Consider the following 14,299-nt stretch of genomic DNA (forward strand, 5'->3'; position numbering starts at 1 on the left):
CGACAGTTCTAAGCTGTGGCGTGCTTTGAAATAAGTGTTGTACAAGGCAGCAAAAAGAGCTCAGCAGAGGAAATGAGCTGTGTCACTGTCTCCTCATGCCTTGAAGCAAACACTGAAATGTTTGAAGTTGCTATGGTCTTAATGTCATAATATTTTAGAAAGAACAGTTATCTGTTTAAAACCAAAAGCAAAACTGCTTATAAATTATTACATCTTCTGACATAACCTGAGCAAAAAATTAAAGAATGAAAGGAGTTAAGCTTTTAGAATGCCATCTAAATAGAGATGGAATTGGAGGAAACATGATACATCCTTAAAAAAAAATCAAATAAGTTTTGTAAATAATCATTTGCATGCAAGGATTATGGTCACCTGGCATTAAATCACAATGCACCAGTGAACAATGTGTGTCAATAGCACCTAACAAAAAGCAAGGATTCAACCATACAAAAGGGTCCAAGTCATGATTAAAAGATCCTATGTGTTTTAAATATGTACCCTGCAGACCATAAACTAAATTCACGTTTAATCAAGATTCTTTTTGGAAATGTAATGTGAGCTCTTCTGTGGCTTTTCAGAGGATTTAAATCTGGCCTTTCATGTAAGTGCATGACACAGCAATCCTTTACATGGATCAATACCAAACTTGAGGGATACCTGAGGTTCTTACTGAAGTTTTCTGGGCATTGTTATTATTACCATTATTACTGTATTCCACTGACACCTACAGTGTGCTAGGTGTTGTCCAAATGTCTGATGGAGACATGATCCCTTAAACAAAGAAGTTTCCTTCTGAGGTGGTATCACAATGAGTCACAATATAAAGACAACAATGTTATATCTTCCCCTGCTAATTCACAACAAATTTCAAATTGTATTTACCTCAGTGTTGGTCCTAAAGACTTTTAGTTGGTATTACAGGAGATATCAGAATCTGGAATTTGAGTTGCAGCCTTGAGGATCTGCTCTGAGGTGTTATTCCATGGTATAAGAAGGCGCGGAAAGCACGGAGGTGGCTGAAACACAAGTAAGGAGGAATGAAGGTGGAAAAGCAAAGATGATGGGAGGAGAACTGACTTAGAAGTGAGGATTCTGAACCGTCTGGAAGGCAGCTTACATTTTACTGAACAGTAGAAATAGAGATAATTGGTATGGTCGGGGTGATAATCCAGATAGACATGAGAAGTTATATTTCAAACAGATGGGATCTGGGAAATTTTTTTTGGAGAAAAACAATGAAATGCTCCAACAATTATGGTAAAAGAAGTTGGACACAACATTAATTAACAAAATGTCAAACCTTAGAACTGAAGATAAGGAGAAAATAGTGAAAAAGGTAGAGCAAGAGGATGGGCTAACAGGTATAGATTATTTTAAACATACAAAACCTATTTTCCCTTTGTTCTATCACCACAGACCCTGCTAAAGAAGGGGACAGACTCTTTAGCAGGGTCTGTGACAAGAGAACAAGAGGAGGTGGTTTCAAGCTCAAAGAGGGTAGGTTTAGGTTAGATATAAGGCAAAAATCTTTTACAGTGAGGATGGCAAGGCACTGGAACAGGTTGCCTAGTGATGTGGTTGATACCCCATCCCTGGATACTTTCAGTGCAAGGCTGGATAAGCTCCTGGACAACCTGATCTGGCTGTGGATGTCTCTGTTCATTGCAAGGAAGTTGGGCTAGATAGCCTTCAGTGGTCACCTCCAACTCTAAGGATCCTATGATTCTACTGATCTGAAGGGAGATTGTTTTGGCAGCAAAGATACATAAGAGCATTTAATTGTTTTCAATGAGAAATGAAGGGCAGAAATATTTCAAAGGCAAATGAAGACCTGCTCAAAAGGATAAAATCATGATGCTAAACCATAGTAAATAGTTAACAGCTGGAACAACACTACAGTATATGAGTAAGTGGAGTACAGAAGGGGATACTAGGGAAGAGAGGGAGTCAGTAGGACCTCCCCTGGAAATAACAAAGCCTCTGAAAAGCCCGAATTTTGGCTAGAGATAATCAGTACCTGATGTGGTGGAAGCAAAGCAAAACTGCAACTAGAAGTGCAGAACAACTGAGCTCACTGATATTTTCACTGTCATAATTTCTGAGCATTACTAATTTCATGCGAAATTATTTCTATGCAGTATTAGCAGATATACACACCATGATTTGTGTGTCAGAAGTGATATGTAAACATCACATATTATTCTCCAATTCATTTTGATAAAAATTAAATATGCATCTTCTTGACAATTTGCTGACTATACTTCCATTCAGAAATGCTGCCAGAAATAGACTCTGCAAGAATCCAATGAACAGAAAGATAGATGCTCAGGGCAAAAAACAAAACAAAAGAAAAGAAAACAAAAAAACCTAAACAAAAATAAATACACGAAGAACAAATAAATACAGGGTAGTGAATCTGAATTGAGGGTTTATTTAGAAAAACAATCAAGAAATGTGCCTTCTGTTATTGGTTTTCAAGCTCTAGCAAAAGGACAGCTGTCAGTTCATCACTCAAAGGTTAAGGAGTGCTGAGCACCTGACTTGCAAGATCTTTGCTTTCCTTGAGAAAAAAGTCTGCTATTAGTCAGGTAGCTCCATGATTAGGGAAAATTCAGCAACTTTTTTTGGAGGCAGCTTTCTTTACTGGAGTGACAGCCTGACTCCTACAACAGCAAAGGCACGGCAGCCAGACCTGGGCTGGATACAGAGTGAGAAGAACAGCTTGCATCTCAGTTTGCCTGGGAGAACTGCTTGCACAAAATGAATGTCCTGCTGGTCCCTTCTCCTGGCAAACAGCTCCCTCATCTGCCTCACTACATGCAGAGACAGGGCCATTGGGCTGGCACTGTGTGACTGAGCAAAGAACCCAAGGCAAAATCTGAGTGGGCTTTGCATCACTTTTGGCCCCAAAGCAGAGCTGTAGTCTCTCCATCACCTAGCAGCTATTTTACAGGGATGAAGATTTCCACTCCCAGCAGGAAGGCTTGCAGGAAGCAGAGAATTAATTTGAGGCACAGAACTTGGCTGCCACTGATTTTCATGGCTAGCCCTTATAAGTAGTTTTTAAAATGAGTGTAGTATGAGTCTAATATAGGTGTTCATTAGCTAATAATAAATTGTAATGGAACATCATCGATATCTATATGAATACTAATCGTTCTGATGATTGCAGCCACTACAGTGAAAGCCAAATGGATTCATGATATTGACACACTAGCTTCAGAGTATATATGTAATGCTGAGAATCACTTAGACAGAAAATCCCAAGAAACAACAGGGCAATTCACCTCTTTTTTTCTGTGACCTGCAGTTGCTGTGTGTCTCTTCTTCCATCTCCTGGATTATCATCTCACCTGGGAAGCTATCTAACCCCTAGAAACCCCTGGAAAGACTCTACCTGACTTCAATGAGAGACACAGAATCACAACATCACAGAATCACAGAATCACAGAACTGTAGGGGTTGGAAGGGACCTCAAGAGATCATCAAGTCTAACTCCCCCGCAAAGCAGTCTCCCTACAACAGGCGGCCCAGGTAGGCATCCAGGCAGGTCTTGAATATCTTCTGAGAAGGAGAATCCACAACCTCCCTGGGCAGCCTGTTCTAGTGTTCTGTCACCCTTACTGTGAAGAAGTTCCTTCACATATTGGTGTGGAACTTCCTGTGCTCCATTTTATGGCCATTTCTGCTTGTTCTGTTCACACAGGCCACTGAAAAGAGGTTGGCCATGTCCCTTTGACTTCCATACTTAAGATATTTATAAACACTAATAAGATCCTCTCTTACTCTTCTCAAAGCTGAACAGACCCAGAAAAGACCAGTGAAGAAAGTAAGGAAGGTAAAATATTAAACAACCAAGGGATTAATAAGAAGCTCATTTTATTTGATAATTTCCAGCCTGCACACCAGTGAAGGTAAATTTTAAAAACATGATTGCTTGAACTAATTATTTCATCACAGAATACTTTTGGAATTTCAGAGGAAATTTGAATTGACAGCAGTATTTGCAATTTCCTAGCACTTGAGTGTTATGCACTTTTATCTCATCATTTCTTAAGTTAGTTTTGCATGTTGTATTTTCCTTAAAGTTATGCTACAGGTGTATGGAGGCCAAATTTACCACCTCAGACACAAAATTAACCTGTTCGTCTGCTCAAATTGAAAACTGCAGAAACTGTAATGTTAAATGATTTGAGTATAAAACCAAGTTAATGATCTAAAAATTCATACTTCTCTAAGTTTTTAAATGTTTTTTCCATTTCTACCTGACCAGTTGACAGGAGAAAACATTTCCTCTACTAATAAACAGATTTATCATCTTATTTACTATGACTTGTGGTACTAAAAATATTGAAGAGAACATATAGGAAGCCTGCTCACAAATTAGGATTACATTGCTAGGCATTGTAGAAAAAGAACAATGCCCTCTGTCCTGAAGAAACTGCCCAAGAGTTAATTTAAATGAATGAGAACAGCCATCCAAATTACTTGTGCTGTTTTTAAGAAATTCAGGCAGATTTTGCTAACTCAAATTCTAAGTGAGCTTTTTAGTAAAATGAATATCATTATAATCCATTAATGACTAAGGGTGGTATCAATTTCACCCAAGCTAGGCACTTAACTTGTATCAAAATGTAGAGCACCATTGCACCTATCCTCATTAGTAAGTGCCTAAATTTCTCCATGTAATCAGTGGGGAGATGTGTTTTATTTTTCTTATTTAAGTAAGTCAAGGCAACAAATAATAATTTGCCACAAAAAGATAGGAGAGGAGAGATAACTATTGTAGTTCCATATGATAGCAGGAAATTTGATAGATGTTAATATACTGATAATTATAGTAAGTTAATTGCTTCTGTAAGAAAGAAGAAAGGACTAAAAAAGAACCTCTAGTTGTCCCTATCAACCCAACCTGGAAGACAGAACAATAAATTCACATCTCATCCTTTTGGTCAGGTTAGTTCTGAGCATATAGATACAAAACAAGTTGTCAATAAGAAAGTCAAAAGGCAGGGTCTTTCTCTTCATAAATAAATCATCATCGTCAACGTCATCATCATCCTTCTTAATTTGTTTCCTCGCTCTTTCAGGGTACCTTCTAACACCTAGAACATGGAGGTAAAATATTACAATAAACAACAATCAAGAATCTATTCAACTATCAGTGAGCCATCAACAATGTCCTAAGCAGGGAGTTAGAATCTTTTACTTCCAAGGTTACAGCCAGTCCATTCAAAGACACCTTGCTCTAGAACAGAAGAGCAGATCAACTTACTCCCCTGGTTGCTGCTGTGTGCAGGCTTGACAAGAGTGCAGTCTGTCATTATGACTACAGTTCATCATCGAGAAAAACATTGAAAAGAATGGGTCCCAGAACAGACCCTTGAAGAACTCTACTCATGTACTGTGAGCGTAGAGATACAGCCTGTTTTTCATACCTCTCATAGTCCATCTATCTAGATCAGAATGTCTTAATCTGCATATAAGAATGATGTAGGACACTACACTGAAGGTTTGCTTATGTAGATGACATGAACTACTCTCCTGTCATCCAAGTGTAAGTCATTTCAAGTAATCAAAGAGAAGTTGCTGCTTGATATTCCCAGGGAACAAAATGGGGCTAGTCAGCTGGTAATTGAACATATATTTCATAGAAAATATTATATCAGCATAAAGCGGAGTTCCAGACCATTCTTAGAAATAACATGAAAGGACCCTATTTCATAGCTGAAGACTATTAATCCAACTCTTCTCACCCAGTAAAATTTCATAAATCAGTTTAACCATATTTGTTTATGCTTCAACTTATTTAACATGCCTAGATGTAAAATATACATCTTCCCAAGCAAAGCATTCAAATTGAACACTATGGACTTGATTGTCAAAATCAGTCATTGTGGTCAAGAGATTTTCTCACTTATATTAACACTATAGAAAGGCTTTAAAACAGACATCAATTTTGGTGTTTCGGTAGGCCTTTTTAATTTAGCAAGGTCGTCTCAGGAAGCCTTTAGATAATAAGATGAGGGTACAATTTTGTTTTATCTCAATATGTTCACAGTTTGTGCAACATTATATTTCATCAAATTAGCTTGTAAGATCACAGCATTAGGATTCTGCCTCATAATGTAATGTTCGGCAATACATTTATTTGTGTTACTAGTTCCATTGTAACAGTGGAAAATACAGTAGTGGCATTAACCTAAATTCTTAGAAAATTAAGCTTCATTCATCTTAACATATATACCTGTGAGTATTAGAAGCAGGGAAATCCCAAAACCTTAAATATTCCATGAAGATAATCTATGACAGAAATTTTATAGAATTATTAAATAAGTATTCTTAATGACATCTTCATAGAAGACTGCTGCCTTTAAAGTAATTTTAAAACACAGAAAAAAGATAACATATTTTAATCATGTATTTTTTAAAAACTAAAAACGTGCATATACTTTTTTCAAAATATAATATCTAAGTATTACAGTTTTGTGTGCCTAGCTCTAACTACTTGCATAAGAAGCTTCCTGATCTCTTCCACGGCATGATTAAGATTATGAGCATAATATTTTCTTATCTTTAAGGAGGCGGTTATGTTAAAGACATTGATTCCTTGTGGAATCAATGTGCTAGAAACATTCATGAAAGATTCTTAACTCTGTACCTTCAGAGCAGTTAGAACTGGTATGTCAGAGTGTATAATAAGTGAGTACTGATACATCAAAGCATAGAGGAGTCCACGGTATACCACGGCAACTCTAAAGTGAGGTCAGACAGCTGGCTGTGTGGCCATGCAGAGGTGGATTCATGTAGCATTCTTACCTGAGCAGACTCACAAATTTCTAAGATGACAGGAGAAGATCAGCTAATTTACTATAGCACAGACTTCCATATGCTTCAATCGCTTTTTCACCTTAACATTAATCTCAATAAAAAAGAAAAAAAAAGAAAAAAAAAAAGAAACAGAACAAAAAACCACACACAAAATAACCCAACCCCAAATCAGAAAACGTCCTATATCAGTTACAGAGTGCTAAAAAGATACTTTAGTTCTACACTGTGACACCTGTCTTTACTTAAAGCCAGATTTCAGAGTTTAACTCAAGAAAATTCTGCCTGATATATTTCTTTCTTTTTACAGTTAAATATCTTCCATCTTGAAATACCAGAGCTGAAATGTCTTCAGTGATCAGTAGGAATCTCAGCATCGAATTTCATACTTAGAACATCACTTAAGTCACTTGACACTGACTGAATGTGTCTCCATTAAAATGACATTTCACAAATATTGCTCGATTAAGCAGTAGTAGTTGCTATTTGTTGTTGAAGTGATAAATCAGCTTCCCGGGAAAAGTGCCAGAAGATAACTTGTATACTCCACTTACATACTGGATTCTTGATAGATTTGGTGAAGATGTCTTCATGTTAGTCTAATAAAAGCCTATTATCAGTTCAACAGCAGAAAACTGTTTTCATTGATCAAGAAAATAGCAGGTTTGACACTAGTTGCCTTTTTAAGTGAAAGATTGGACACATGCTACTAAAGAATTTCTTGTTGCAGAGGATAGCGTGCTCAAACATATTTTTAAATTTAATTCCATTTCTCAATTCAGTTGTCAACCTCTTTACAGTAAATTACATGGTTACTATTAAAAAGCATTCTTTGACTTGTTCCCAAAGTGATTTTTTAAAAAGTTTGAGCAAAATTCTTTCAACCATTTTGGATTTATGAGGAGATTAAAAAGTAATCCTCATTCCCTTAGCTTCTCTGAACAACAGAATAAAAAAAAAAAATCTAGTTATGGCTTTTTTCTCTCCCTGTGGGGATAATTCAAAAGTGGCTGAACTGTCAAACTTCAGAATTCTATTATTGTTACTTAATATTAATATACCTTTCCTATCTAAGGCTAAGAGCCCAATTTGATGAGATACCAAAAAAGACATTACGTGTCAGTCCCAACTTTGAAAACAAAAGATGCAACAGTTGAGAGGAAATGAAGAGTGAATGATGAGAATAAGGACTGTGACATAAGGGAGGACAAGGCAGCACTACCAATAGACATAGCATCACAGACATTACTTAGGGCTTTATTGGAAGAATACATAGCAAATAAAAGGTGCCTTACCAAACACAGGAAAAAAAAGAATAAACATATTAGTCATTGGGGAAAAATAAAATAATAAAATAAAATTTATTCCTGATTCTGCTGCATAATTTTTTATATCTGCTCAATATGTGAATAGTGAATAGCTCTGGACTTTCCAATTCAGGATATTCCTGGAAAATACAAAGGAGGTGCAGGATATAAGAGATCCACAGAATAACTCCAAAAAAGGAGTGGGAAAGGGAAGAAGACATTACTAGTTGGAGATTTCATACAAAATAGGCCTCACACCATCCAGACCTAAGTAACTTTTCTTTCTCCAACAGCAAATACTCTCTATCTACAAGCCCTCGGGAGGAACTGGTCTTGAACGTCGTTATCCATGTTGTTTCACAGACTGATAAAACTGAGGGACTAAAAAAAGATGTTTCTTGAATGTCTCATTGAGGAGGGTGAGGTTAAACATCTGTGTCTGGAGCAATTTTAGTTTCATGAAAGAATTTAGCAATTGAATACTGATGCCTAAGGATTTTAATAAATTTATAAAATGAACAAAGCTCCATCTAAACTGAGAATATCACCTCAAACTCATTTGAAGTCCCACTTAAACAAGCTGTCGTGTCTATTTCAGCCTCTTTCCCCATCTTCGAAAAGAAAAGAGACAGCTATTTCTGGTGCAGGGAGCCAGAGGCAAAATGAGACAGCTTTGCTCCATAAATTTAAGTAAAGGTGTTTCTTTAGCAGTAAGAATCAGGTGCAAGTTAACATACACGGCGTCTATCCTTAGCTGTGATTTGTGTAAGCCATTTAGGGATAAGAGTCAAAAATGTGATAGCAGCTATCCATTACAAAACTGGCTCTGCGGATTAAAGTACACATTGATTGTTCCAGCCTCAGTCTTTTAACAGTGAAAAAAAAAACTATTTTAAGCATGCTTTTTAAGTGTGTCTGTGGTCATAATGGCAGGTTATTTTCAGATATGATGCTGCAATTTTTTCTTGCTTTATGATAGACAATATATATTACAATCCATCATCCTTAAGAACTGATGACTTACATTCACGCTTTCTGCTCATACCCTTTAAAAACACAGAGCAAGGATGAGAAGCTTGCAACACGGACCACACTTTCAACTTGTACATTTTGTTGATTGAGGGATGCTGCTAAAGGCTAATACTAGGGCTTGTGAGTGATTGGCAGATAACATGGTGCAGGACCAAACCAAAACAAGAACCAACTTCCATCCAGAAAGTCCACATTGATCTGTGATGTGGCTCGCTGGTCCTCAAGCAAATAATATCCCTTATTTTTTGAAGTAAACATTTTGGCCATTCTTGGGCAGTAGTAATATTGAGGTCTGTCATATATGGGATCACAGTAAAGGCTCTCAATCTTTCCTTCCCATACTGCATAGGAAGAAGATTGCTGCTTTACTTTCTGCTGGCATGACCATAAAGCAAGTCCAATATCAGATGCACTTCAAGCAGAAGAAGGAGGTGTAAGGGAGCCTTGCCTGGCTCATAAAGCAGCAGCTCCAGTGGTCCAGCAGGCATCATTTTAGCAATCTGCTAAAAATCAGGGAGAAGGCAGTCAGGTTCCCTACTAAACAGCTCCAAACCCTTTAAGACTGCAGTTTCTAGTTAAATCAGTAGAAGCTAGATGAATTAAGAGAGCCTGTGCCAAGTTTTTTAACAGATATAATTAAATCAGTTTTAAAATGCGTCTTTAGTTACACTGATGTGTTTAGATCAGATCTTGGCCATCTTCTCCCCCTCACACACTTTCAGCCTGGATCCTCCTTGCCAAAGGGGCAATATGATCAAATCTGCATATTCTAATTTTTCAGAGCTCATAATATGAAAGTCTTTGAGAGTTGGTGGTATTTAGGTGCCCGAGTATCTACGCTAGTTTAACACTGTTGAATCTAGGCCAAATAAGTGCTTTTAAGTTTTCCCCTTAAGCACTTTGGGCTTCAGTTTTCCCACTTCTGAAATCAGAGTTTTGAAATCAAGATCTGTGGTGGGAGAAAAATATCAGCTGCCTCTCACATAGAGATCTTTCCTGCTCTCACTAAACTGCCATGAATCTTAATTCTGAGCAAGAGGTTTTGAGATCCTCACAGCTGAGGATCACTGTTTTAGCACCTTCTGCAAGCTGAAAGGAAAAAAAAACCCGCAGTACTGTCATTTTAAACCAGCCTATAACATTTTCCTATGAAGTTGTTCAGGATGCAAAATTGTATTGAGCTGAATCACATCAGTCATTGTTTCAATGAAAGAAGAAAAAAAATACTATTTAAAGTACAGTATTAATGTATTTATCAGCATGGACTTTGCTTATAATTTTGAAAATGATCAGTTAAATAGTTCAGTAGAAATAAAATTTAAAATATTCAGTGCTGCAGTATCTCCGTCTTCCACTTATCAATCCAGTGAATTTTCAAAGTGTTTTTATCAGACATGTTTATGCTGTGAAAATGAAAGGTAGCTCTGCCTTAAAGTGCACCTACAATATATGTGAGTCAGAACTCAGGTGGGATCTACATTTTGCAGTCCAGTTTTGCAACATCAACACAAAACACACATTTCTTTATTCTAGCATTCTGCATATTTGATTTATTCAGCTTGCTCAGAACCCTCAGTCTCTCCTGCCATCTTAGTTTTGAGTAATAATCACTTCATGGGCTTGCAGCACACATTTTTCCTCTCATTTAAAACACGTTCAAGAAGAGAAAGCTCAGATTAAAAAAAAAAAAAAAAGAAGGAAAAGCAGGAGTAGAAGTGAAGGTGTCTCCTCAGGATAGTACCTGAGCTGCGAGTATTTATTCTTCACACACAAACATGCACAGCAACTGCCTTGCTCCTGCCATAACTGGGGGACAACCCAGGCTGGGGACATGTGGTGTCAGAAGTGCAGTGAAACGCTAGTATCAGGCTGTGTGGTAGAACTCATTTTCAGGTGGCCATCCCCCAGGCATTCACCTAAGGACGGATCTCATAAGGTGCTGAGTGCTCTGGCTCCCAGTCTAGAAAACTATTCACACCTGTGACTAATTTAAGTATTCATTTCTGTGCTGTCGTCCTTGATTATAGAATCACAGAATCATTAAGGTTGGAAAAAAACACTAAGATTATTTAGTCCAACCATCAACCCATCACCACCATACCCACTGACCGTGTTCCTCAGTGCCAGGTCAGATGGAGTAGTATTGTTTTTCAGGAGCTTTTTATTCTGTGGCTGATGAGAACCACCTTCCTTCCACACTCGTATGCTCATTATTAAGGGGCAGAAAGAAGATCAGAAAGAGAGGCTTTTCCTCACTTCATATTTTCAAGGAAAAGGAGGCGGGGGGGGGGGGGGGGGGGGGAACTTGGTTTATTACCTCTCTGAATACTTGCAGATTGTAAGCAAAGAGATAGATCTTGTGCACTTTTAAAGCCTCACCTGTCTTGTCACTGAAATCCTTCACATGTATCAGCTTATCCTTACGTATTATTTCTTCATAAAACTGAGGAAGTTCATTGTTTTAGGAATCCATCTGCAGTGGTTGCTTTGGATATAATAATCAAGCCACTTAAAAATTCTGGTGTGCAGCATTTCCTTCCTCCGTAGGAAGCATTCACTGTCCACTACACTGATGCCTAATTGCAATCCACAGACTACTGAAGAGAGGAGAAGAGAGGCCATGCTGCAGTCCCCGGAGTCTGCTCTGCACGGTACAATTAAGTTTCTCTACGCATCTGTCTTATTTTCACTCTCTCATGTCCTTCCCAGGCAAAAACATTTTTTCCTGAGGGATGGTTTTATATTTTGTTTTGTTTTAATTATCTGAAGTAGAGCATATAAAAGTCATAATCTAACACTGTGCAACAAAAATATTGTGCTATCTATCTATCTATCTATCTATCTATCTATCTATCTATCTACCTATGTTTAGGGACAAGTTTCTGCTGAAGTTAAAAATAAGCCAATAAACCTGCAAGAAAATCAAAGGCTTATTTATTCCTAAGTCAGAAATATCATCAGTTCCAGTATTAAGTCACTGAACAGAAAAATCCATCCCCAGAGCAAGGGACAGCTTTAGTAGTGATTTCATGTGACCATGGTAAGGGCTGAACTATCTGACACTCCGACCGTGCTGAACTTGGGGAGAAAGCAGTGCTGACTCTCCCCACTCACTTTTTCATCTTTTTGTTTGAGATGGAAATATAATAATTATATTTTGCTAGAATGCCAGTGGAAATGGAAGCACTGTTGCTAATGTAGAGGTTGTAAAGCCATCGGAGAAGCTTTAAGCAAATGTTATCTGTTTTACTGAAGAAATCAATTACACACAGATTGCTCAAGCCAGTGACAGGCATAGTGAGGAGTAAGATCTGTTAAGCAGAAAAGTTACAGCCATCAACATGTACAGATTTGCATGATGTATGAATACAACTGATCAAGAATTTTAGCTCACAAAAATTGCAGCAAAAAGGAAAAATAAGACAGGAAATACAGAAAGAAAATATAAAGGCCCCTCTTAGTGTTCATCACTTTCATCACTTCTCCTCCTGATATGGAGAAGAACTGATCAGGGTTTCACTACCTAGAAGACGAGAATTTTGAGGGACCAAGGATTTGACATTTATCCGTTGTTAGTGGTTTTTCCAAGATTAATATTCATTACAAACATCCATAGTATACTTCCTCTCTGTTATTTCAGAGTACTTCTTGGGTTAAGAAAAGAATGTAGTAGTGCTGTTGTCTCTGCATTGAATCATATTAACATCTCTTTGTTTCTGGGTACAAAACAATTTCTTCTAATTCTAAAAGAATGCGTTATATGATGATATGCATGTTAGCAGATATTAACAATTACAACAAAGCCTGCATCAAAATTGCTTACCACAGAATCTTTTATCTTTTACATACAGAAGAGCATTTACACATTGATGTGTCGGATGGGGCCACTTTGCATCCATATTTTCATTTTTAAGGAACAGGAAGGTGATGTCTCTACAGTTTGTAAGAAACTGGGCACTCAGAAATGAAAGTACGGAAAAATAAAGTATTGCTTCTGAAATACTGGTCTTAATGACTAATAAGAGAAAAAAAGATACATAGGTAAAACTGCTCTGACAAAAAATCCCCAGTCAGATATGCCTCTGTCCTGGCTTTTGCACTGCTGATACTCAGAGCATTAAACATCCTTACAGAGAATATCTCTGTTCAAAAGGACTGTCAAGACTGTTAATTACTCAGGTGGAGTTAGCATACAGCTCATTAAACCATGTCAAAACTTTCAGTCCTTCTCCACTGTATCAGTCCCTTTAGGGGCTCTCACATCAGGATAATTTGATTCTTAAAAATAAATTAATTCAGATCATACATTACACCAACAAATTATTCCACTTTCTTTGTAAAACAAGTCTGATCCAACCAGAACTGCTATTGCAGAGGAGACAGCTTCTGTAATTAATATGTAGTGGGCGTGTCTGGTGCAGGCAAGGAACGTTTGCAGGATGTACTCTCTGGATAACACGTAAAGAACGGGCACTGTTTATTTCTTGTAGCAGAAATATAAAAATGCTACATTATTTGTATGAAAATTTTATCACAATTGTACCAAGTCTATAGTCTGAACACTGGAGTGTGAATAACTCAATTTTGCTGTGTATCAGAGAATGTTCTGCAGAAACTATCACAGAACAGTTTGCCCTCCATCAGTGCAAAAGTTATCAAAATTTCTTCCCTTTAGTACAAATGAGCTTTTAAAGACAAATCTAGAAGAGAAGTTTTCATAGGTTTAGAATACGTTTACAGGTGTTATCAGAGATGTTTCTGGTGCTTACAAACATAAAACACAGTTAGTCAGGTCATACTGTTTCAGAACATCTCAAATCCCATTTTCCCAAGACAAGCTTCAGGTATTTCGATGGGAGTTTGCATCCTAGGCAGATGTTCATCAGTTCAAGCAAAGTATATTTGAACTGGTGAATAAACTGGCTGAGACCATTTATAGTCTATTGTCCAAAAATTAAAGTGCATGATTTTGTTCATCAGAGAGGTCACTTGGGTTCATAGTACTTTATAATTCCATACATCTTCATCCAAAACAATTAGAATTGATTTATGGGTGTATGAGTTCTTCCTTATGAGTTAAAGTGTATTTGTATGCAGTTTGTGAAAATCCTTTTTTTTTAAAATCGGGAACC

General features: G+C 37.3%; 1 non-coding gene across 1 annotated transcript; it reads right to left on the reverse strand.

Moving 5' to 3' along the window:
* Window positions 1-1,405: 1,405 nt before the first annotated feature.
* MIR12262 (microRNA mir-12262) lies at window positions 1,406-1,462 on the reverse strand. The gene has a single exon (NR_162027.1). It is a non-coding gene; the product is annotated as a microRNA mir-12262 (primary transcript).
* Window positions 1,463-14,299: the final 12,837 nt, after the last annotated feature.

Source organism: Gallus gallus, chromosome 3, assembly GCF_016699485.2.
Source record: "Gallus gallus isolate bGalGal1 chromosome 3, bGalGal1.mat.broiler.GRCg7b, whole genome shotgun sequence".
Classification (NCBI taxonomy): domain Eukaryota; kingdom Metazoa; phylum Chordata; class Aves; order Galliformes; family Phasianidae; genus Gallus; species Gallus gallus.